Source organism: Sphaerodactylus townsendi, linkage group LG06 (assembly GCF_021028975.2).
Source record: "Sphaerodactylus townsendi isolate TG3544 linkage group LG06, MPM_Stown_v2.3, whole genome shotgun sequence".
NCBI classification, from domain to species: Eukaryota; Metazoa; Chordata; class Lepidosauria; order Squamata; family Sphaerodactylidae; genus Sphaerodactylus; species Sphaerodactylus townsendi.
Genome location: NC_059430.1, coordinates 33,573,356 through 33,599,628, shown reverse-complemented (window position 1 = coordinate 33,599,628; position 26,273 = coordinate 33,573,356). Strand labels below are relative to the sequence as shown.

The 26,273-nt window shown below is 42.2% G+C and overlaps 1 protein-coding gene across 3 annotated transcripts in view; it reads left to right on the top strand.

Annotated features, from left to right (window-relative positions):
• The window catches only part of CHST11 (carbohydrate sulfotransferase 11), a 239,441-nt gene that overhangs the window by 15,655 nt on the left and 197,513 nt on the right, over positions 1–26,273 (top strand). The gene's annotated exons all lie outside the window — the stretch shown is intronic.

Below are 26,273 nucleotides of genomic sequence, written 5' to 3'. Positions count from 1 at the left end.
GGCTGAACATTTTGAAGGCAAAATGGAAGGCTTTACACATATTTATTTTCTTAGCAGACCTAAACTTATTTTCTAACTTGAAGAACTCTAGGTGCAGTCTCTATAGCTCGGCATGAAAAAATTGTATTCTTTGACATATTTATGACATTTCAAAGTACACGAATAACAGCAGTAATAGAAATGGAACTACACGCTGCTGTGCCTTAGATTTGCAAATTCCACTTGAGGTTTGGAGAGGTTCTGGAATTGCGACTGATTTCAGAAAAAAATTGTCAGGATTTTCATTGTTGCCTTATAGTGGCAAAGTTTTTGTCAGAAGTTTGTAAACTGAATGTATGACAAACGCAAAGTTTTTTACTATTCACTTTTAACTGGAACTGTATTTTTTAACTGGAACTATATTTTTACTGGAACTATTGTGTATATGCCAATAAAGGCTTATTGAATTGAATTGACTGATTTCAGAGATGAGTTTCTGTAGTCGTGCACGCGGAGTCACCGTAAGAACGAGACGAGACGCGGAGATATCATCTGGTGGAGAGAGCCAGCAGCGGGAGCGCGGGGGTCCGTGATCCTGGCAACTCTGCAGCGTCCTAGTTCCTGGCACCTTTTATTAGGGATTCTCTGGGGGCGGGCAAAGGGTTGTATCGGCGGGAGGCCGGGAGAGCGGGAGAACGGGAGACCGGGAGATCATCAGGTGATGCATGATCTCATCGGGCTGGTACGTGCGGGAGGAAGCGTCCGTGTCTGGGCCTAATCCACACCTGGGGGCAAGGGCCCAATTATCCCTTTGTCTGGGACACCTGGTGGCTGTGAGCCAGGTAGTTCATGACCTGTGACTCACCGGGGGGGTGGGGGATGGGGGAGCGGGTGCGACCAGAAGGCCGTAGTTGGGCCAGCATGCCAGCGCTCTGCCTACGGTGCTGCTGGGTCAGCAGCTCATCCCTACAAGTTTCTCCAGAAGAAATTGCAGCTTCGGCGGGTGGACGCAATCACAGCCCTGCTGAGATCCCTCCCCTTCCCAAACTTCCCAGGCACTGCCCCCACCCTCCGATTTCCAGGAATTTCCCAAACTAGAATTGGCAACCCTAGCAGTACCCTGAGGCTCTAAGCATTCCTTTGTCTTTGCCAGCTGGGAACATGCCAACCTCCAGGTAGTGACTGGAGATCTCCCACTACTATAGCTGACCTCCAGCTGACAAAGATCAGTTCACTTGCAGAAAATGGCTGTTTTGGAAGGTGAGCTGTAAGCATTATGCCCAGTTGAAGTCCCTCCCTTCTCCAAACCATGCCCTGTTCAGATTTCATCCCCCCACCCCAAATTGCCAGATATTTTCCAATTCACAGCTGTAAAACCTTAAGAAACACTAAAATAAAGAAAATAGAAACTATCAAGGCTGTAGTAAACCAAAGGCTCTTCTGCCCCCAGACTTAGAAACAATTGCTTGTTCAGACACAGAAGATAGTCATATTTTTTCCTTTCTCCCCCAATCCCCCCAGTAGAAAGACTAGAAATAAATCTTATGAAAGACTCAAGATTCTGAAAGCTGAGAAAATAAAAATCCTTATAATGATGGCTGGAAATGCATAATAATTTTTAAGAGAGTTGAAAATGGTTTATGACTCAGAGGCTTTGCTTCCCCAAGTTCTCACTAGGTCTTTTGTCTCACTGTTGGTGAACAAAGTCGCTTGTTGTCTTGAGGAGTTATGTTTCTTAGTTACGTGAAAACATTTTGAGTAAAAGGCATCTAAAACAATATTTAAAAACCTTTCCTTAAATAGTATTTCGTTCTTCAGGAGAAAAATCTTTTCGAAGAGGCTTTTCCCATTGTTAACATTGGGGTGAAACGTTGAGGGGGTAGATATGTGGAAGAAATGCAAACAAAAATGTTTTAAAATCTATTTTTCCAGTCACTCTTTATTTTTGTCTTCATATCTTATGCAGAATTGCATAAAGTGATCAGCAGTGGCACCAATTTAGGGTTGCCAGTTCAGGGTTAGGATACCGTATATACTCGTGTATAAGTTGACCCGCATATAAGTTGAGGCACTTAATTTTACCACAAAAAACTGGGAAAACTTATTGACTCGCATATAAGTCGAGGGTGGGAAATGCAGCAGCTGCTGGTAAATTTCAAAAATAAAAATAAATACCAATAAAATTGCATCAATTGAGGCATCAGTAGGTTAAATGTTTTTGAATATTTATTTCAAAGAAAAACAGTAAACTGGCTCTGTAAGTTGAAAAGAGGGTCAACAAGAACAATATGGTCTCAACAATAACTTTAAAAGTACAAAAACCTTAGCAACCAAGCTAAAACACAGGAGTTAAAATCCTTCAAAACTGGATTCCTCATCATCATATGTATGTCCAAATGTAACCCAACTTAGATTTTAAGAGGGATATTATCAGAAATGGAAAATCTACTATTAGCTTCCATTGTAAACAATGGGGGATGGGGCACCCTTTTGGGGATCAATAACTTTGGATCCCCTGACCCAAACTTCACCAAACCTGGCTGGTATCATAAAGAGACTCTCCTGATGATACCAGCCAGGTTTGGTGAAGTTTGGTTCAGAGGGTCCAAAGTTATGGACCCTCAAAAGGGTAGCCTCATCTACTAATAGCTCCCATTGAAAACAATGGGGAATGGGGGTACCTCCTTTGGGGGTCCATAACTTTGGACCCCCTGAACCAAACATTACCAAACTTGGCTGGTATCATCAGGAGTGTCTTTTGAGGGTACCCTGAAATTTTGGTGTTGCTAGCATAAATACTGCGCCCCCTGCTGGCCGGCAAAATAAAAACACACAAAAAATTTAATGACCCGCATATAAGTCGAGGGAAGCTTTTTCAGCATTAAAAATGTGCTGAAAAATTCGACTTATACATGAGTATATATGGTACTCCTGTAGATCAGGGGCTGGAGGTGGAGAAGGACAAAGACCTCTAAAGGGTAAAATGCTTACAGTACAAGTCCATCCTCTGAAACAGCCAATTTCTCTAGGGCAGCTCTGGGACTGGCCTCCCTGTTTGCCCTCCTCACCAGCATAAGTGCCACTTAGGCAGTGGGATGGGGTGGGCAAACATGTTGCTGTGGGCCTGTACCATTCCCACAGCCCACTCTGCCCCCCTGTCACCTGGATTGGGCTGTCCAGAAGATTTTGCCAAGATTCTGCATCTCACTTACCTTGAGAGCCCCTTGCTTGGATCTCAAAGAGTCAGTTGCAACTTGATGGTACTTATGTGTGTGTATATGTATCTTTATGTGTGAATATATGTATGTATATGTCATATCAGTACATAAAGGATGCTTAAAATACTATCGATACCACATTTGGAGAGGTTTAGATGTGATGAAGTGTTGTTAAATAACTTTAATTTATTTAAAACGTGTATGCCTTTCAGTAAGGAAGAAGCTTGGGGGGAGGGCTTCCAGATACATAATAAAAATGCAAACTATTTTTCAATAAAAATAAAAATAAAAAATGAAAAATTTTTCAATAAAAATAAAAATAAAAAATGCCATAAAACAAATGAGCCAGTGGTAAATCAATCAATCAGCAGTCATAAAACCAATAAACCAAAACTGCCCCCACCTCATCCTGAATGGGAAATGCTTGCTTCTGTGCCACTAGTGTGGATTTGCAAAGGCAGCCCAGCCAGTGAACCAACCTTACTGTGTAGTTGTGTGAACAGCATGGTAAATTAAAATTTAGGGTTTTCTGCATGGGTTTTTCCGATTGGTTCTGGTCGCATACCAATTTGGTTTATTCCCTGATTTCTACACTAATTTTTTTTTGCCCTTAGTTTTCGCATTACCCCACCCCCCTTTTTATCCCAACTCTTTGGAAACCATTTCTACCCAGTGCTTTCTGGAAGTGAATTTTCAGTCAGCATTATCCTAGTGCATAATGTTTCTATGGATTTTTTTGGTCCTTCCCACTCTTACTCACTTTTAAATGTTTGGACATCATCATTAAACCACTCCCCCCCGACAATGATTTCAATTTTTTGTTGCCCTAAAATATTGATATATTACTGTAGGCCTATAATGATAGTTTAATCAGGTTCTCTGAATTCTCAGCTTTTTTTTTTAAAGGCTCTGTTCCCTTGTTTAGCGAAGATATGCAGTTTCCTGTATATCTCCATGAGGGAAGCAGCTAGAGACCTAACTCAAAACAAAACTAAACTAAACTGAAGCTGAGAATTCAGTGAACCTGCTTACACTATCAGTACAATGGTACAGTGTTATATCAATATTTCAGGGCTGTTTTTTTAAAAAATAAGGGGGCTTCTGTGATACCACTCAAATGAAGATTTTCAAGTGAGGGTGCTGTAATCATTGGTGTCCTTATGACACCACTCATAAGGACACCAATGATAACAGCACCCTCACTTGCAAATCTTCATTTGTTAAGTCTTGTGCGCATGCAGGGCAGACATGCAGAAAACCCCCACCCAAACCAATTCCAGTGCTTGCAGATTCACTTGTAAGAAAATCAGAAGTAACTTCAGCATATGGGAAAGGTCTTAGTTGGCAAAATTCACAGTCTCTTGACCTCTTTACACTACAGCTGAGGTATATCAATTTTTATCAAGTGTGACTCTAAACTTGCTGTGGATGTGCATCTAGATGGGGGCTGGCATTCTCCCTTTCCTGTTTTCCATATTTATCAAAATGAACTGAAAGTCATTGTTGGCTCCTTGGCAAATATTTCCCTTGGGCTCCCTGTCACTCCACTTAGACCCAACCCAATTACCATATGTCAGGACTTAGCAAATGTTAACCAATTACTAGTCTACTTATGCTCTTTCCTTCTCTTTGCACCATTCTTCAAAACCCCCCTCCCCAATTCCTGTTCCTCGGGGCAGTATGGCTTTTATCCCCACAGCATCTATGACAAATAGGTTCAGCTGAGATAGCATGACTCATTCCTTCCCTTCAGTGAAGACACTGCTTAATTTAAAGCTGCATACAAATGTCACCTTGCCCTGGCCCTCTAGAATTTTATTCACCTTATTGCCATCAGTGGTTCTGCATCAACATACCCATATTTCTGGCCTACTACCTCAAGGGGGAAGGTCATTTTTTACAGTCATGAAATGCAGGTTGTAATAATAAGTTGACCTTTCATCTACAGGCATGTGGGCGTTGACTTAAGTTGAACAATGCTTCCCTGATTTTGAAGGGCTTGCAGGATTCAAAGGTCTCTGGCAGAGCTGGAGCGAGGGGGGACTGCTCCTGGGGTATGCGTGTGCCCTGCGCCCCTGCCACATCCCCGCCCTGAATCGCCCCTGCACCGGTACGCACCTGGTGTATTGCATACCCCCGTTCCCTTGACGTTACGCCACTGGTCTCTGGTTAGCTGGGGGAAATGGTTTTTATGTAACTCTCCATTTATTATGAAAAAACAGACTGTTGTTGAAATCTTTTTAGTTTTTCTATTTTGTTAGGGGAAAAAGAAGGCAGGCTTAAAAAGGTGTAAGGTAAATGATGGGAAAGTGGGAGAAGTAATAGTCAGGAATTTTCATAACTATATTCAACCTAGTGTTAAGACTTTTGTGCATTTGAGCTTAAAAGAATAATTTCTTTCTTTAAAATAAATACATATTCTGAACATATCTTGTACTGAAAGATGGATACATTGCCTGTAACAAACATCTATGTTGGAAACCAGAAGAGAATTTTTCGAGGAGGGGAAAAGTAGGTTTAACTATTGCTCATAACAGTGAATAATTGTTCTTGCTTTTGATTTGTAAGCATGAGGCACTTGATTTTGCTTCTGCTTGATTAAACTAATTGGGGTGTTGATATGCTATAATGCCTCTTCCATATTCTAAATCAATGTTTTATGCATAGACAAGAGGAAAGTAGAAAATGTAACCTTTTAAATAATGAATATAGCATTGTTAAGCCTAGTTCCAGAAGGTAGCTGTGTTTCCTGCAAACAGAACAACACATCTAGTTGCATCTTAAAACAAATACTGATTTATTGTGGAGAAGCTTTCATGAACCAGCAGGGGCGGAGCAAGGGGGAACTGCACCCAGGGAGTGTGCGTGCCCTGTACCCCTGCCTCAGCAACTCCCACCCCCACCTGGAACACCCCTGCCCAGCCACAACCGCACTGTGGTGCTGCCCAGGGCATCGCACCTCCTGCCTCATTGGCAATATTCCACTGTGAACCAGAGTCCAGTTCATCAGAGCCGAGACGTGTTGCATTTAATTGGTAGACACATGTGTGCATGCACTTACTACATGAATACGAATAAATTATAAGTGAAAGATGGAGTGGAGTTTGGGATGGCAAAGAAGGCTAGAAGATGCAATATCCTGAGATTTACAGTGAAAACCTAAAGTGACTTACTCCAGTCTAAGCCTAGTTAGAGTGGGTCTCAGCCTCTCCTGGCTGCTGATGCTCTGATTGTACCAAATTTACATTTGACTGCTGGCTCCGCAGCTTTCATCCTTTCTACCAAAGGAATTCTGAAGGCATCTTTAAGAAATCATTTTTATTATCTGTGCAAGAACACAGTTTCTAAGGATCTTCAGGGTCACGGTTCCCAATCTTTTTGGCATAGTGATCAACGAGTCCACCATTACTTGGTATGGTGATTTAGCCAGAGCTCACCCAAGGATTTTTGTTGCCCTAGGCCAGGGGTAGGGAACCTGCGGCTCTCCAGATGTTCAGGAACTACAATTCCCATCAGCCCCTACCAGCATGGCCAATTGGCCATGCTGACAGAGGCTGATGGGAATTGTAGTTCCTGAACATCTGGAGAGCCGCAGGTTCCCTACCCCCCCGTCTCTAGGCCGGGGTAGGAACCTCTCGGCTCTCAGATGTTCAGGAACTACAATTCCATCAGCCCTACCAGCATGGCCAATTGGCCATGCTGACAGAGCTGATGGGAGTGTAGTTCCTAATTTATCTATTCCTACCAAACAAACTAATGATATTGGTACCCATCTAGTTCAGAATTCCATTTTCTACAGTAGTTAACCAGATGTTTTGAGAAACCAACAGACATCACACAGAGGATGGTGGTGCCCCCACTATGAATCCCAAGCAAGTAGCATGCCAGGATACATAGCCTTTGTATGCTATTGATAATTTATGGCTAAATGGAACCAACATTTGGGAAGCAAAATATATTTGACTGTCAGCTGCTTGGGGCAGGAATGGAAGGCTTTGGTTTCCATACCCGGTTTGTCTCTCCACCGGGGCAGCTTTGGCCACAGTGGGAAATGGGATGTTGAAGTAAATGTTAGATCATGGTCTAAGATGTTGGTTCTGGACCACCATATCGTTCAGGGTTCTTTTAGCATTTAGATTAAAAGTTATAGAGTAGTGAAGCCTGGAAAGAGCCCTATTTGAGAACTGCTTCTGGGCAGAGTATGCAGGTCTGAAAATGAACCAGTGCTCTAATGCTATACCTGGCATGTTAAGCACTGACAAATCAAGAATTTTAACCTGCCAGGCCCTGACCTGGAAAGCCTAGACTAGACTGATCTTGTTAGATCTCGGAAATTAAGTAGAGTGGGTCCTGGGTAGTATTTGGATGGGAGACCACCAAGAAATACTAGGACTGCTATGCAGAGGAAAGCAATGTAGACCACCTCTGAGGGTCTTTTGCCTTAAAAATCCTACAGGGGTGCCATGCATTGACTGTGACTTGATGGCTCTTTCCACCACCAAAAAGTTGCCAGAGGACATAGCTGGGGTGTGAAACTTGACCCTCTCACAAAGCAATAAAGATCTATTTCCATTACACTTTTTTGGCTGCTGTTTTGCACTATCAAATAGATTGGAAAAAATGATCATGGGAAAACTGACATGACTTGATTAAAACAAAGTTTTCTGTTTGGCAGCTTTGATAACTCTCTTCATGCTAGGGTGGGTTTTTCCCCCTTCTTGCTTGCTAACTAGAATTTAAAATGAAGTTCCTTTTTAAAGAAAAATTATTTCTGAAACAAATGCAGACATTGCGCTTTTGTGTAGATAGTACAATTGATTGACATTTTAATATTTGGAAAAATGTAGCTGGGGGAATTCTTAGGTATTTAGGGGCAGAGTCTGGACCATAGTAGTGCCAGCCAGTGGTTGACACCCAACAGGACCCTGGGGAAGTGGTCATGGGTGGTGGTGGGGACATCAATCTCTATCCTCTGAGCAGCCAACCAATCATTTTTGGAAACAAGGTCGCCTTCTTTAAGTATGCAAAGTTTCTGGACCCGTTTCCCTCGTAGAGTCTCTTTCCAGAGTTCAAAAAGAACACAGGCTCACTTTCCAATACGTACCTTATTTTGATGATTATATTATGGGGTAGCTTTATAGGCTGAATAGAATTTTTCAGCATTGCACTTTATTGATCTTGCTTACATGGGATTGCATGACATGAAATCCTCAATCTTGTTGAGCGTGTGGGGATGTGGTATTTTGAGAAGGATTTGTGGGTGTCAGCACAAAAATGGCTGCCATGAGAAGGCAATTACAAATTGGTAGTGGTTTCCAAATGAAGCATCCTTCCATAATGGGACAAGTAATTCTGAACTGGTGAGACCTAAGCTGATAGTCTCCTGATGCGCTTCCTGCTTTCCTGAGGTGGAACAAATCTTTGCTTTTCAAGTGGGTGACAGGAAACATATCGAATGGGCTTCTTGTACTGAGTTCAAGGGAAATTTAAACACAGTTTGAGGCTAGGTAAATTAACAAAGGATTACAGCACAATATACAGGTATTGTAAATAAACCTAAACACTTGACAGAGAAGGGAAGACAGTATAGTGAAGTGATCACGGCATAGACTTGGGGAGGAAAAGAAAATTTTTAATACTTTAGCATGTTGGAACTCAATCTCATTTGTTATTTTGATTTTTTAAAGTTATTTTTTTAAAAATTAAAGCCATATTTGCACTGTGTCCTGTCTAGTTGTCCTGTATTGCAATTAGTTTTGTCTTCAGCTGAAGATGTTGAAATATTGTGGATGCCTAGGGGAAACTTCAGTGTATGATCCTTTTGTTATAAGATCTTAGAAAGGATTAAGATCACTCATTTTGTAGCAGAACATCCTGGCGAGTTTTACTACTTACATTTTCAGATGTTTTTAGCAAGCTTCCAGATGCTTGTCTCCTATGCTATTTGAACACATGTGCAGCTTCATAGTCTTTGAACTCAAATGGTGGCACACAGCATTACTTTTGATCTATGGCCCATGTGTTAAGCAATTGAACCAAAAGTAACATAAAGATGACATCGTCATCTACCTGAAATGCTAGATTTCAGTAGCAGTGGCCTAGTTGTTTTCCATTATGTCACTCACTGGAAAGCCTCCTAGTGCTGCATAGTAAGGTCAGTCTTAGCTACTGTGACTAGCAGCAGAACTTCAGGGTTTTAGGTAGACATCTTTCATATCACCTGTTCCTTTCATATCACCTGATAGGTATGGAACATGGGTCCTTCTCCATGCTGAGCAGATGCAGTTCACTTATTTCACAGGATGTGGAGAGCCCTTCCATATTAGAGAGGGGTCCCTGACTATGTGGTAGAACTTATGCTTAGCATGTAGAAGGGCCCAGATTCAGTCTCTGGCATTTCTAGTTAAAAGACTCTCTGGTGTCCGAAAATAACTTTCTCTGCCTGAGAGTCTCTATCAGTCAGAGCAGGTAGGACTGGGGTACAGAGACTGCTGATCTAACTTGGTCCAGGGAGACCTCATGTTTTGAGACCCATCCATATTTAGTATTGCCAATTAAAGCATGAATTAATTAGCACAATAGATTTCAAGCTGCTTGAATGTAAAGATGACTTGCACTTTTATGCTTTCATAGTCCTTGACATTTTTATCAATTGCTTTAACCTTGGCCTGTCCCTTCCCCACCCCTTCTAAAAATCTGACGCATTGTTGTTTGCAGTCTTATGACTTATCGCTCAGTGCTGTGAAATCTAATTGGGAAGGAAGTCCTTTGGCAATGGATTCCAAGTGCATTTTTATTGAAGGGGTGGGAAACAGGAAGGCACAAATTAAGCAAACGCTGGTCATTCTATCTTGCAACATCAGTTACACAAATCTTAAACTTCCTATAAGAATGCAATTGATAATTCCACTCTTTCCAAATAATTACTTGATAAGAAATAATAAAGGGTTGCCCTGCTACCATGTTTCCCCAAAAATAAGACAGGGTCTTATATTAATTTTTGCTCCAAAAGATGCATTAGGGCTTATTTTCAGGGGCTGTCTAATTTTTTGCTCCCCAGAAGCATAGTGCCCAAGGGGGCAGGGGCGTTCCAGGGTGTGGTGGGGCGGGCAGGGGCGCAGGGTGGGGGCTGTGCCAGGGAATCTGTAACAAGGGCTTATTTTTGGAGTAGGGTTTATATTTCAAGCATCCTCCAACAATATAGAAAAATCATGCTAGGGCTTATTTTGGGGTAGGTCTTATTTTCGAGGAAACACGGTACCAAAAATATAGATACATGTTGGTTTAAATATGCTTACAGCTGCTGTTTTCTGAAGCAGAGGTTCAGGATGGATCAAAATATGTGGTAGATTGGACTGTCACCTCTTCAGATTGTAGGTAAAGATTTCTACTTTTTGAATATCCCCCAATGTAAAAAAAGATAGCGTCTCAAAGATAGCATCTCATTAGAAAGAGCATTTCAGGAAAAAAATGTTTGAGTCCAATCCTTTTCCTTGCTCTGTGGGTTTTCTAGTTGTAGGGAGCCTTGTTTTTTAAATAAAAGAGATTATTCCAGATATGTAAAGGCCTGGGGGGGGGGATGAAAACATTCTGGGGGGACCCCATTTTTTTGAAGACCCTTTTTTCCCATTTTTTCCAGTGAACTTTTAAACAGTACTGAAAAAAACTGTTATGAAATGTTTTCTTTTTTAGAATGAGTTAAATGCTTCTAAAGACATGGTGGGCAGGCTGTGGTCATATATAACTTTTACATCCAATATGCATTTCTACGCCTAGGAGGAGTCCTAATGTCCATGAGGGGAGCATGTAGAGCTTTCATTGCTTCTCTACAGTTGTCTTTTTTGACCTGACTCTTCCCTTCTGGTTGACTTTTCACCTCTCCCTCAAACCCACAAAAAATCACACAGGGGCATAGCTTGTTAAAATGGTGCCCAGAGTGCCATCTCCATGCGGAGGTCTAGTGTCAGGTCAACCACATGGAGCTCGGAGCAGCAAGGGCCCATTTGACCCTCACATTAGCCAGGGTTGAATCCAGGCTTTGAAGCAGCTTAAAGCTGGATCCAAGTTTGACTGAGGCCAGGCTCAAACTGAGCACATAGCCGGACCTCTTCTACATTTATACTGTTGACTCTGCCCCCAAGCTCCACCTGATCCAAGGTGGAGCTTGAGAGTAGCGCCAACGGTATAAAAGTAGAGGAGGACTGGCGGTGTACTCAGTTTGCTGCTGGCCCCAGCCAGCTGAGACCAGTAGCAAATGAATTCTACATGGAGCTTGGGATGGATCCCCTGGCCCCTACTTGAACTCCAGGCTGATGCTCTCCACATGGAGTTTGGGAGTAGCTAGCCTTTAACTGTGCTCTGGCCCCGAGCAAGACTGGGGAACAATTGCAGGGGGGGTACAGCAATGCAACCCCCAGGAACTGGCACCAGGCGCTCTAGCCCCCTTGTGCCCCTCTCACTACACCAATGTTCCCATAGACTGTAACAAGGAGCTTATTCCCTTACCTTGATGGACTGAAAAAAATTCAGAAGGCAGTAGGTGGAAGGGTGGAATTCAGAAGGGTGGAAGCTACACCAAATTCTCAGAGGGGGAAACTACAATTTTAATAGAAAACTGAGCTAAATAAGATTTTATCTAGCTGGAGAAATAAGATTGTATCTGGCTGGAGCTACATCTAGATTTGCCAAGGCAGTGTTAGCAATCCTTGGTGAGGTACCACCACTGAGAAGTCCCTGCCAATAGTAATTGCCCTCTTCATCTCAAATGGTAGATTCACGTGCAGTAGGATTCATGTGCATCTGCAATTTTAATTGACATAAAAACAGGGGATTAAAGGGAAAAAGTTAATCAGATTGTACATTAGGGTTCCACTGTTCCCATTAGGAGAAGGAAACCTCCTGTCCCAATGAACCCTTCCTGTTACTGAGTGATGGGAGAAAAATAGAGAGGAGTGAGTGGTGATGGCACCCTAACTACTGACATTGTTGAGAACATCATATCTTAGAGACACATATCTTAGGGGCTGCCTCTTCCCATATTGATGGAGGAGAACTAGCTTTGGGGATTTCCATAGTGCAGGGGTCTGCAACCTGCAGCTCTCCAGATGCTCTCCAGATGTTCAATTGGCCATGCTGGCAGGGGCTGCTGGGATTTTTAGTCTATGAACATCTGGAGGGCCGCAGGTTGCAGACCCCTGCCATAGTGCAACCCCAGGTTACTCTTCCAAGGGCTACGAGGACACCTGTAAGTCCTTGACGCTACCTACCTCTTTGAACTTTTTCAGGAAAATAAGTTGCTAAGGGAATACGGCCAAGCATGTTAAATGTTGACTAATTAGTGACTATGGTTTATTTACAAATTTCAACAAAAAATCAGCAGCTGTGCATGAATCATGTGTTCTTGGCACACATGAAAGCTCAGGAAATAGTTTAAGAATTACCCAGATTTGTCTAATGGCTTTGCTTGTGGTAGAGACTTAAACATAATCCCAGTGAATTGAAGAGAGGCGTGGGAGTTTTATGAACCCTACCTGGGTATTGGTTCCATGAAGAGGCTTTAATTCTGGGAAGGACTAAAGTTTCATTCCTAACCCTGATTCTGTTGTTTTGATGTGCAGGCCCACTGAGGAAATGTGGGATACAGATATTGCCTTTTGGAGGACTTTCTCCCTGCTTTGGGCAAATGCTTTAGGGGACACTGCAACATTCTGACTTGGAAAGGCTGAGTCTTGCATGAAAAGAGGGATGCGGTCGCTGCTCCCCAGAACTCCTTAGGGGTAAGGTTGTGATTGTTCTCTTCAGGAGGATTTTTGCCTGCTGAAGGATAACATGTGACAGTTTCTGGAGTTGGACATTATGACAAAAGGTTCACAATAAAAAATCTAGTGCATTAGAAAATAGTCATGGCATGAAGGTTGCCAGCAAGCAACCCATGTTTCCCACTGCTGTTCCGATGACCAGGAGAAGAAAATTTATTAAAATATCACAATTATTGCGATGACATGATGCTCTCTGTAGAGAAATCCCAGAGATGATGTTATGCCACTTTAAGCATCACCAGTTTTCGTCAGTTCCTAAGAAGGTATGACACCACTTCTGGGGGTTCCTAGAAAATAGCATCATGTTGTCATGCAATCACACTGGACGTGCTCCCCCTGCCCCCCAATCTTTTGCTTGATGCCAGATATTGGTTGGCAGCCCTGCATATGGGAAGCCTGCGTTGGTATTTGGACCACAAGTCAAAAGTATAGAACTTAACTCTTTCCAAGCACTTCCTGGAGCTGATATTTTCTCAGATAATTATAAGATCATGGTGATGATGATAAGGCAATAAAGGGGTAATCTACAAGCATTGCATCTGCTTCGGTCCCAACTGAGGCTGCCAACTACAAGTTGAGAAGTTCCTGGAGATTTGGAGTTTGGGGAAGAGTGGGGTCTGTATATAGTGCCATAGAATCCATTCTCTACAACAGCCATTTTCTTCTGGGGAACAAATTCATTCATTCATTCATTCATTCATTCATTCATTCATTCATTCATTCATTCATTCATTCATTCATTCATTCATTCATTCATTCATTCATTCATTCATTTACTTTTTTGACCGCCCTCCCCCAAAGGGCTCAGGGAGGTGAACAACACAAATACAATAGTTTATTATGATATAATCGAATAACATATGTTGTCTGGGAGATTTTCAGGACCCTACTTTAAGCTGGTAAACCTGGCCCCAGTATCCTGTTTATTTTTAAACTTAAACCCAATTAATGGTGCCTTTTGGAATTCTGGTTGAGTATGCCAAGTAAATGCTTATGCTTAGAGACGTACGAAACTCAAAGATCATCCCAGTGTAACCCTTCCATACTTCACACAGCAAATTTTGATTAAAATGAAAGCACATGTTGAGCTCCTGGAGATCTGAGGATGCAGCATGGAACAGTAAGGTTTGGGGAGGGACCTTAGTGGAGTATGATGACATAGAGTTCCCCCTCTATAGCACCCATTTTCACCAGGGGAAGAAATCGCTGTAGTCTGGAAATCAGTTGTAATTCTGGCAGATCTCCAGATTCTCCCTTGGAGGTTGGCATTAGAAAAAATGTTCTTTGTAGACAAGTAGCCCCATCTGTAACAAAGCTACGTTTCAACTTTAAGAGAAAATCAAGGAAAGGTTTTATCATCATGGGGCATTAACCTTTGGCATTTGTTGTTTGTTGCTTTGATGCAACTTAAATTTTAATGGCACACTTAAATCTGAGATTTCATTTTTCTTTTGCCTTGCCATCTCTCTCTAGTTCAAATGTGTTCCCTAAAGATGACTCTTCTTACTCTTTACTTTGAAGGATTCTTTTAAACTTTTATTGCTTAAACCACAGCCTGGATCTTGGAGGCTGTTCTCGTAGAACCGAAAATCATACATATATAACATTAACTGTTGCATTTTATGCTTTTTGCAGCTGAGTTGCTGTAATGTTGGTGCAGATGAAAATACATTCTAAGCAAAAACAATATGATCATGGAAGGAGTATGTTTTTTTCCCTTTAGCAACTGCTTTTATGAAGTAATTCTCCTGAATCTCTGGCTCATTTTGGATCATAGTGCCAACTCTACTGTTTTTGCTGCAAGGCTTATGCTATTTTCATCATACAGTTTAATTGCTGTTTTGGAGGCCACTGTTTGGACAGATCAGTCTGCTACATGTTTGGGGAATTTTCTCTCTTTTGCTGTTCTGACTCCAGATGGAAGAATCTGGGGGTTTTGAGACATTTATGAGAGGGTTCCTCTCACCCCTGACCCACATTGCTGCTTCCTTCTCATAATTTATTTATGTATTTTAGATATTTATATTCCACTTTTTTTCTCAATGGTGACACATTATTCTTACGGTGTTGTTCTTCCTTCCTCAATTTTGTCACAATAACCACCCTGTGAACTAGGTTGGGCTGAAAGAGTGACTGGTCAGAAGTTATTCAGTAAGCTTCCATGGCAGAGTTGGGATTCAAATCTGGGACTCCCAGATCTGACATTGTAATTGCTGTACAATACTGTCTCAGTTGGTATAATCATAACTCAGTGAAAGAGCAAATGCTTTACATGTTGAACGTTTCTCACTAGAGAAGTGTTACCCAAGATGCTTAGCTAATGAACTGATGTTCAGACTGGAGGTGAGGCAACTTCACATGTTCATGTGTTCTTTAATAATATAAATTGGCCATGCCAGCAGGGGCTGATGGGAATTGTAGTCCATGAACATCTGAAGCATCAGAGTTGGACACCTCTGGTGTAGTGGAATTTGGTTTTTCTTGCATAGTTTTTTTGTGTACCTTCTAATAAAATATACTGAAAAGAGGCAGGCACAAAACCAGAGCTTTTTTAGTGTAGTAAAATGACTAATAAACAGAATTACACCCTTCTAAGGTCATTAACTACAACTGATTTAATGACGGTATAATTCCACTTAGGACTATACCATCAGTTTACTCTTCCTATCCAATGGAGGTCTACCTGTGCAATCCTAAACAGTTACACCCTTTAAAATTCATTGTTTGTGGGCTTCCAAGGGGCACCTGGTTGGCCACTGTGTGAACAGACTACTGAACTTGGTGGGCCTTGGTCTGATCCAATATGACTTTTCTTATGTTCATATGTTGTTATTGGCTTTAGAATATGTTGTTATTTCTTTAGAAGGGTGTACCTCAATTTAGGATTACACTGTTAACCATCCAAATCATAATTAGCATTACTGATGCATTCTAAAAGAGGAGGAAAGGAATTCTTGTGGAAGCCATGGGAACATGCATATTACACTGCTGATTTTTAAGGCATTTGTTTCAAGGTTTAATTCAAGGTGTTACCTATAAGTCCCTACACTCCCTGGGGCAGAAGTTCCCATTGTGGTGCCCTTGGGTGTGATGATGCTCACAAATGCACTTTCTAATACCTGCCAAATGGTGAGGTGATGTGGGTGGGGCTGCTTTTGCCATTCAAGGCTTGTAATTGACTACTGGAGATTTGATTGGCTGTGCAGATTTTTTAAAAAATGTTGGTTTGACAGCAGTTGCTGCCACAGCTGAGGATCTACACAGTGGTACTTAAGTTAAGCTTTGGTGCTCATTTTGTAGCTAGCTACACCTACTAAGGCCGCCATTTTGTTGCTGTGCCCACCATGCTGTGTCAGAATTCCAAATATGTCTGTGGCCTCAAAAAAGTTGGGGAAGTCTGGCCTAGGAACTTATCTCTCAGTTCCTATTATCTGTAAGTCTGCCTCTTCTTGGTGGATTCTGCACTGCATAGATTTAGCATCTTTAGGACGTTATAGAAAGTTCAGTTTTGGCATTTTGTGTTCCCACAGCATGGGAGAACACAAGCGTTCAAAAAGGATATTTCCCCCCATCTGCTGCATGAAGCTCTTGTCAGTTTCACAGCTGCATCTGGCATTTTGTGTCCTGCAGCAGATGCTCTGTGGAGCTTCCCCACAGATACAATTAGAGAAGCTGCAACACACAAATATTTGTGTTACCATACGTAGCTTCACAGACATCCCCCTTAAAACAAAAACAAAAAAGGAAAAACAACATGAGCATGGGATTGCTAGGCTAAACAAATTTTATTGATCTACTTTTTACAGTGAAATAGCAAATGGATGAGCTGCAGGCAGAGGAAACTTCTGTGGGGAATCTTCACAGAGAATCTGCTATAGCACACAAAATGGCAGGCGCGAGCAGCAGAAAAGAAAGTAAGAGGTGTGGGCAGGAGAAAGTGTTTGCTGCCTGCTGACATTTGCTCAGCTGGCAGGACACATCTTCAACCCAGGTTGGGGGGGAAAGATCACTAGTTTAGCAATTTTTGGAAAACCCGGGTTGAGAAGAATATAACAGGCTGGACTCATTTGGGGGGACAGGGAGAGAGCTGTGTGACGTTCTTCCCCAAAATGCTTTTTATAATGTCCTAAAGACATTACATTTGTGCTGTGTGGAATCCACCCTTATGTACTTTTCTATGGGAACTGCCTTCTTCCAAACAAGGCCTGCTTTGGGTCATGACCTGTAAGCAAGTCCAGATGCCACCTGCACCGTGTCAGGGCTTTTTCAGCTGTGGCACTAGTTTTATGGAATGACATTCCTAAGGGTGTTCGGAAGGTCACTATGTTTCTAGCATTCCATTGCTGAATTTAGGTTGTGCTTTAGATTGATTTGTTTTGAATTTTGATTTATGTGTTTTTATATTGTAATCCATCACATGTCCATGGGGATAAAAACTGGTCAGAAAAAAATAGCTAAATAATAATAAGCACAGGAAAATCAGTGTAAGTGAGGATTCTGTTTATTGAGCAAGCATATCAACAAGTACGGAGATAAAAATCTTTTTTCACTTGTTTGCACATTTTCATAAGCAGCCATCTATCTGTTACATCCAAGTTAAATTGTTTTTTTGGGGGGGTGGGGGGAGTAGGCATAGCTTTCCAAGCTTGTTCTGATTTTTGGCAACAATTTCTTTTCTTGCAACAAAGAAGCCCCAACTGATCTCTTTCTGTGAAAATAAAGACAGATAGCACTCACAGTGATTTTCAGACCTAAATAGAATTTTGTTTATAATCAATACCTGGTTTACTTAAGGATTGCAGTGCAACCTTGACTTTCCAGTAACTGTGTAATTCCCAGCTTATTACATGTCTGGTGAATTCTTGCAGCTTAATTTTCAACATTTTGAATTCTAGAGGCTCACAAATCATGCTTTACAACCTTTTTAAAAAACAAGCTATTAATACTCATGACTTAGAAGAGATCAGGTTACAAGAGGTTTTCTTCTGACTTTGTCAGCATACCACAGATAGGTTTTAACTAATTTTAATTGGTTCCTATGTCCATACACATTGGTTAGATATTGGTGAGATGCTGATGATATATATTTTTTAAATGCACAGTGGTCGTCCTGGCTATGAAAGCTTCTTTACTGATTACCTGTGAGTAACTGAAGGTCACCACAGATGACCAGAGTTGGTTACGTGCAAACTTCTTTTAAACTAAGTTTTCGCTTGGAGCAGGGCCTTGGCTCAGTGATAGCACATGTGCTTTTCATGCAGCTCAACCCCTGAGCATTTCCAGGTTTTAGAAACTCATGTGTAAGCAGCTGAGGAGAAACCTTTCTCTGATTCCTAAGAGAGTAGATGATAGTCCAAGAAGACAATACTGAGTTAAAATGACCAATAGACTAGTTTAGTGTGAGGACTCCTCATAAACTGTATGCTATTTCAAAATATTTAGGTGTGATTTGCAGGCTGCTGCATTGTGTGTCCTCACAAATCTTTCTTCTGCACATTCTGTAGAGAGTGGGCACAGGAAAAAAGACGGATTACTCGTTTCATACAAAAGGACAGTGATGTGTACCAAGAGGATCATGTGTCTTCCCAGAATGCACAATAGAAGAGTCAGATAGGTAATCCCAGAGAAAGATTAGGAATATACTTCTCCTGTCTATCAAACACATGTTTTGTGCGCAGAAAAGCCCAGGTCCAGTTTCCAGATAATGGATTTCAGGAGCAGGTGTTAAGGAAAGACCTTTTTCTGTCTGAGACACTTGAGAGCGACGAATGGTCAAACTGTTTGTGAGGCAGCTACATATATATGTTCTAATACATCAGTGTCAAATGCATTTGCCGTATGAAATAATGCTATTCAGCACAGCTGCCTAATTTGTGTAGATAGCATAATTGCATTCCTGACTTGGTATTCTCAAGCTGCCTTCCCTTCTTTTTTTATAGAACAGGCTGTTGAAGCGAATGTTGCCAGAGTTTGACGAGATATAATGATAAGAACTACAGACAAACGGATTTCATATGGAGGCTTTGGGAAAAACTTTTTAGAGGGAGGAGGGGAAATCACTCGAGGCTAAGAAGGTCAAGGAAATAAAGGCTATGGAAGAAACAGCAGAACAAAATAATAAAACATTAGGATAAACCCTTGGCTATGCTTGAGAAACTTTCCAGAACTTGAGGAAACCAGGGATTCCATAGCCTTCTGCTCTACATTCAAGGTTCTGTTTGCCCACAGTAGGACGAAGCCTCCAAAGTTTGCCTCTGGCATTTGATTAGTTGCAGCTAATGTCTCTGATCTGTACTGAACACAGGACTTAATATAGTCAGTAAATTTGCCAGTCTTTGAAATGCTACAATACTCTTCATCATTATGTCTGCAGTGACCAAACTTGGCTGCCTGTCTGCAATCAATATATTCTGTGCATGTGCAGAATCTCATTTTATATGGTGAGCAAAGGAACTTTTGATTCAAGGTCTGTGCATGATCATTTGCTCACTCATGATGCTTACAATTGGGAACCAGTTATATTCTGAGATGGGGAGGGGGAGGAGTTCAACCATTCCTAACTATAAGTTCAGCAGCTCCTCTGTGATGTATCTTAGGGGCTAAAAGATTGATCAAGAACTCCCAGATTCAGATCTTATATCTGCTGTGAAATCACTCATTGGCTTTAGGGAAGGCATTCTGTCTTTGCTGCAGCTCTCATAGCAAATTGGAAATCTCCAGGATTTAGAAAGACGATGTAAAATGTTTTGAACCTTCTAAATGCTACATATGTGCTAATAATTATTTTATCTGTTACAATTTGTCGTGAACCGGAAGTGATGTCACTTTGGTTTTTCCTTCATTTTGGCTCTCACTGGTTCAGCAGGCATCAAGAGGAGCATAGAGCAGTGTGAGACTAATGGGAGGAAGGTCCCCTGCTATATCAGGAAACATGGCTGCCATAGTTAGGTTCCTCAGGTATTTTGTGGAGCCCTGACTGCTGAGTCAGGAGTTCCTATAGAGCCATTTTTGTTGTTGTTGCCCTCTGGAAGGAACTGTTGCTTATATCCATATGTGTAGAGCAAGGGGTGCCACACCTCCTACTTCACTTTGCACTTGCACCAAGAAAAACAAGACAGTAAGATCAAGTCACACAGTGGCAGAAGGGATTCTTCTTTCCACCTGGCAGGTTCAGATACTGCCCTTCTCTCCACAAAAGCTCTCTCTTGCCTATTGTCCAGCATATCCATGATGCCCATCAGATGGTCCTCCAGTGCTTGACACATGCTTGTAGCATAGAGCCCCCTATACCAGTGAAAACTCTCCTGGACCTTCCTCTCTCTTGTACCATCCTGGTCTGGCCACTCTGAACAGTTCACCCTCTGGCACTCCATGCTGAGGTTTTATGGGCAGGAAGGGGTTGGTGCTACAAGCATGGGCAGAGAGCACTGGATGAGTGGAAGGTAGTGGCCAGGCTGGTTGGGAGAGAACTAGAGAAGGCAAAGCAAGAGATTATGCATGAGAAGGAAATTTCTTGTCCTGTGGTTCCATGCTGTGGAGCGTTTCCTGATGCTCCTCTTGTGTTTCCTATTGACAGCTTGATCGAATGCAATTGTGATGTCATGTGTCTTTCTATCAGAAGATTGCAGCCCATGCTGCCCTCTAAAGGTTAAAGGTGGGTTCTGGATCTGGCAAGATTAAAGATTCCTCCAAGGAATCCTCCTGTGGGAAGAGGCTGATGGAGAAGTGGGTGAATCTGGCTGAAACAAATACTGGGAGGGGCAGGCAGGAGACAGCTGGCTAAAATCAGATCCTACCTGGCATGGGTAAATTTAGGCAGAGTCAACAAAAGCAAAAAGCAATACAGACCTGGAGGCTTGATTGTTCTGCTCACCCAGGCACATAGCCACAAAGAGACCTGATAGAGAAATACAGGCAAGGAGGCTATAAGGGGAACTTAAACAGATGTGAGTGATGCCCCACAACCTTCTAACATTAACTAAAGGATCCCATCACAAGAACCAGCCTGGCACACTCACTACTTCATTCATGCATGTTCAGGTCATAGTAAGGAGAGAACATTCCTGGATATGCTAAATGACTGTGGCTTAGAGCAGATGGTTGTAGAACCAACCAGGGGAGATGTGATCCTAGATCTAATTCTATGTGGGACCCAGGACCTGGAAAAGGGAAGTCAGTGTTGTTGGAGTCGATAGGGAACACACCACAATGCTGTCAGATCTAGCATCTCTTGCATGCTTAACAAGGACAACTACTAATGTAGTTACATTTATTTCGCTAGAAAGGGAAATTTCAAAGATGAGGGGGGATAGTGCAGGAAGCTGAAAGGAAAAATCAAGAGAGTCAAAAAAAATGTCCAAGATGCTTGGAGGTTATTTAAAAAACACAGTCACAAAAAAAGCTCAGCTGGAATGTGTTCCCAGGTTGGGGAAAGGCAGCCAGTCCAAAAGAAAGCCACCATGGTTAACAATAAGGGATGCTTGGAGGAAATTATTAGGAAAAAAAGATGTCTTTAGAAAATGGAAGTCCAACTTAACTGATAAAGTTAATACTCAGAGAGAACACAAATGGTGTCAAAAAGAGAAGCAAGTTAGCTGTAAGGGAGGCAAAAAGGATTATGAGGAACACATGGCTGTGAACATCAAAACCAGCAACAAACAAACAGTTCTTCAAGTACATCAAAAGCAGGGAAGCCAGTAAGGAAGGTAGGCCCAAGTAGGATGACAAAGGAACAAAGGGTGTGCTAAAATATGACAGGGAGATTGCAGAAAAGCTGAATGAATTCTTTGCATCTGTCTTCACCCAAGAGGAGGTGGGAAAATTCCTGCACCTGAACCAAGCTTCTTAGGAGGCGAATCCGCGGAACTAACAAAGATAGTGGTAGACAAGGAAGAAGTTCTGGCAGCCACTGATAAACTAATGTTACCAAACTCTGGCCCAGATTGTATTCACCCAAGAGTTCTTAAAGAGCCTGCTAATGAAATTGCTGATCTTCTACCCTTAATATGCAACTATTCCGAAATCAGGCTCCATCCCTGAAGACTGGAAGATGGCCAATGTCACACCAATCTTAAGAAAGGATCTAGGGGACCCGAAATTACAGGCCAGTCAGTTTGACATCTGGTTCCTGGTAAATGAGTAGAATCTGTCATTAAAGATAAAATTATAAAACATGTAGAAAAGCAAGACCTGCGGAGAGAAAGAGTCAGCATAGCTCTTGTAGAGTCAAATCCTGTCCTACAAACTTACTAGTGAGTTCTTTGAGGATGTAAACAGGCATGTGGATAAGGGGGAACCAGTGGACATTGCCCACTTGATTTCCAAAAGGTTTTGACAAAGTTCCTCACCAGAGACTATTGAGAAACTCAGCAAATGAAGGAATAAGAGGGGAAGTCCCCATGGATTAAAAAACTGGTTGAGAAACAGGAAGCAAAGAGTGGGTGTAAATGGGAAATTCCTCACAAATGGAGAGATGTAGGGAGTGTAGGTCCCCAAGGATCCGTGATTGGGGACCAGTGCTCTTTAACCTATTCATAAAATGACCTGGAAGTAGGTGGGTGAAGCGTGGCGGGCTAAGTTTGCAGATGATACCACCATGTAGGGTGGTAGAACCACAAAGGATTGCAGGAGCTCCAAGCGACCCTTGATAAATTAGTGAGTGGGCTAAGAAATGGCAAATGCCCAATGTAGCAAAATGCAAGTGATGCACATAGGGGCAAAAAATCCAAACTTCACATAAGATACATAGGCCAAAAGTATCAGTCACAGACCAGGAAAGGATTTTGGCTGCCTTAGTTGATATAGTTCCATGGAATGTCAACTCAATGTATGGCAGCTGTGAAAAAGGCAAACTCTATGCTGGGATAATTAGGAAAGGAATTGAGAATAAACTGCAGTATCGTCTCTTATATAAAGCTGTGGAAGCACCGCACTTGGAGTAATTGTGTTCAGTTCTGGTCGCCACATCTCAAAAAAGGATATTGAAGAGATAGAAAAAAAGTGCAGAGAAGGGCTAATGAGGGATTGAGGGACTGCAGCACCTTCCTTCTGAGGAAAGGCTGCAGCGTTTGGGACTCTTTAGTTTGGAGAGTGAGACGCCTGAGGGGGGGATGATTGAAGTCTATAAAATTATGCATGGGTAGAAAATGTTGACAGAGAGAAATTTTCTCACAATACTAGAACCAGGGGGGGCATTCATTGAAAATGCTGGGGGGAAGAATTAGAATCCACAAAGGAAACACTTTCACGCAACGTAGATTGGTGTTTGAATATGCTGCCACAGGAGGTGGTGATGGCCACTAACCTGGATAGCTTTAAAAGGGGCTTGGACAGATTTATGGAGGAGAAGTCGATTTATGGCTACCAATCTTGATCCTCTTTGATCTGAGATTGCAAATGCCTTAACAGTCCAGGTGCTCGGGAGCAACAGCCACAGAAGGCCATTGCTTTCACATCCTACATGTGAACTCCCAAAGGCACCTGGTGGGCCACTGCGAGTAGCAGAGAGCTGGACTAGATGGACTCTGGTCTGATCCAGCTGGCTTGTTCTTATGTTCTTATGTTCTTAAACACAGTTGATTTGCCACCCCAGCATGTAAACACTGAACATGTGGAAACAGAAGCATGAAGCAAAGCCAAACACAGATTGTGGAAGATGGGCTGTGAGGCATTATACTCTGCCAAGGTCCTCCCATAGGCTCTCCCCTCTGTAAACCCCACCCTCAAATTTCCAGGTATTTCTGAACTCCATATTGGCACCCCTAGCTTTGGCTTCTTTGGAAGAAAAGTTGGATCCTGGACAGTAGGTTTGCAGTGAAGAAGTTGGCTGATGACAAGCCAGTTCCAAGCTGGGCTTAAACTTCAGTGCAGCTATGTGCTTGGTTCATAATGTGTTGGGAGGGAATCACAGAGTTTGCCATTAGGAGGGCCCCTTCATCCTCAGTTACACAAATTAAAGCCAGTCATTAAACCCAAATCCAGAATAGCCAACCCCACAATGGGCACCTTGTAAGGTAGGTGGAGCTGAGAGAGATGTGAGAGAACTGTGACTAGCTCAAGATCACCCAGCATGCTTACTATATAGGAGTGGGGAATCAAACCTGGTTCTCCAGATTGCCACTCTTAACCATGCTGGCTTGCTCCCAGAAAGTATTGTTAGGTCTTAGCCATGAAAAAGCATAACACCCTTATTTCTGCACTATTTTGAGGGGGAGTATATGCTTTTGTTTTCCACAAGGCTACTTGCAGTTATCAGGTGATGCACATACAAGTGTAAACAGGGTCTTGGTTGCATTAATTTGGGCCATCTGAGCTCCCATAAGACGCATTAGCAATATAATCTACTTGTATCTATGGGATGAAATCTACTTAAATCCATGCTCTCCAGTTTAACTGCCTTGGGGATTGAATTGATGGGTTTTAAAACCACTGTCATGCTTAGAGTGACCCTGTCATCCTCAAGGTCTGTCATGTTTTAAATACGGTGAAGGGTTGTTTTCGTCTTTCTTTTTACGCATTCTGAACAGGACAGAGCAGGGTTGGTAGTACAGTGAAGGAGCAGAACCCTACAGCAATTATTTCTGAGTCATGTCTCAAGTATTAAAGCTGGGGATGGAAATTGTACCAAGTGGTAAATCTGCCCTTCGCACATTTATCCCTTTTAAATTGCTTCTTTACCCAGCAGGCGGCTGGAATGAAATGCACGGCTGCCATGTAGCATCTTGGCTCGCAGCACCGGAGGCATGGAAGATCATTTCATAATGGAAGACAGCAAAGAGACACAAGACCCTGACTGGCAGTATCTTTTTCATTTGGCATGGTCTATTCTTTGGGAAGAAAGGATGAATAAAAATTAGATGGAGTTAGAGTGTTGTCTAGGTTAGAGAATGCTTTCTTTTCTCTCTCAATATAACAAATAAATGCATGTGTGCATAATTACATGTATCCAACTATGCAGTTTCTTCTACTTTGTGAAAGCTGGGGAAGTGATATCTGCCACTATCCTTTTCCCAGTTTGGCCTGCATTCTGTTCTTAAGGGTTCGTTGACACCCTCCCCCTCCCCACAAACAATCGTTCACAGGGTTCAACAGGACAGGGAAATAGAAAGGTCCTGCTCTAAAAAGTCTACAGATGGTTGGATACATGGCAGTATCCTACCTGGCATGGGTGAATTTATGCAGAGTCAACAAACCCCTCATAAAGCCCACCATATCTGCTATCTCTGGAAGCGCCTGCTGGTTCCATCTTTCGGCGCTGCCAGCCCCTCCTGGCCTTTTAGATCGGGTGCCTCCAATTATGAGCTATATTGCTGTAATGGAATTATTTGCTGCATTTGAATTTTAATTTTATTTACTGTCTTTAGATGGTTTATGTATTTTATTGGATTAAGTTGGATTCGTTATGTGGTTGTTTGGGGTTGTTGTGAGCCGCCTAGAGCCCTTTGGGAATGAGGCAGCCTATAAAATTGAATTAAACAAACAAACAAACAAACAAATCAACCTGTATAAACAAAACCAGGAAGGCTTTGGTTCAAGTCCCTGCTCTGTTACCATGAAACCTACTTAGTCAGCATAGATCACTCTCAGCCCATCTTACCTCACAAGTTTACTGTAAGGATACGAGGAGGGAGACTTTTGGTTCCCATATGGGTCACTAAAAGTTCCTCAGACAGTGGGTGGTATAAACATGAAATAAATAGAAAAGGTGAAGTGTTGACTGGAGATTTACTTAGACATGGGCAAACCTGTTCAGTCCACTCTCAAAATAATCTGCATTAGGTGAAGAACACAGCATTCAACACCTAGTTTGTAGTCTGGATTTATTCCAGAAAACCATACTTGCTTTTGTGTGTGTTCCCATCTCTGGCCATGCCTTGCTTGGGCCAGGCAGATGTGGATTGAAGAGTTGCAAGTAAAGAAGACTTTACTATGAAGATCCACTTCCTTTCAGAATGCTGGTTCTCCATAGATTTACATTCTTTTAATAATTGGAGTGGGGGGCTATATTCATGATTTTGATGACCATCCCTCTTTTCTGTTCCATACTCAACACTTTAAAAGTTATTTCTCTCAACTTAAGTGCTTCCACAATAGATCCCACATTTCCTCTGCAAATGCTCAGGATGGTTTAAAATGGGGCGGGGGGGGGGTCATCCATTTATAAATACAACTACCCTGTGGGGTCATTGGGACTGAATGATTGTAACTGGCTGAATGGGTGAATGGTGATTTATACTTGCGACTCCTCTGGCTGTCCCAT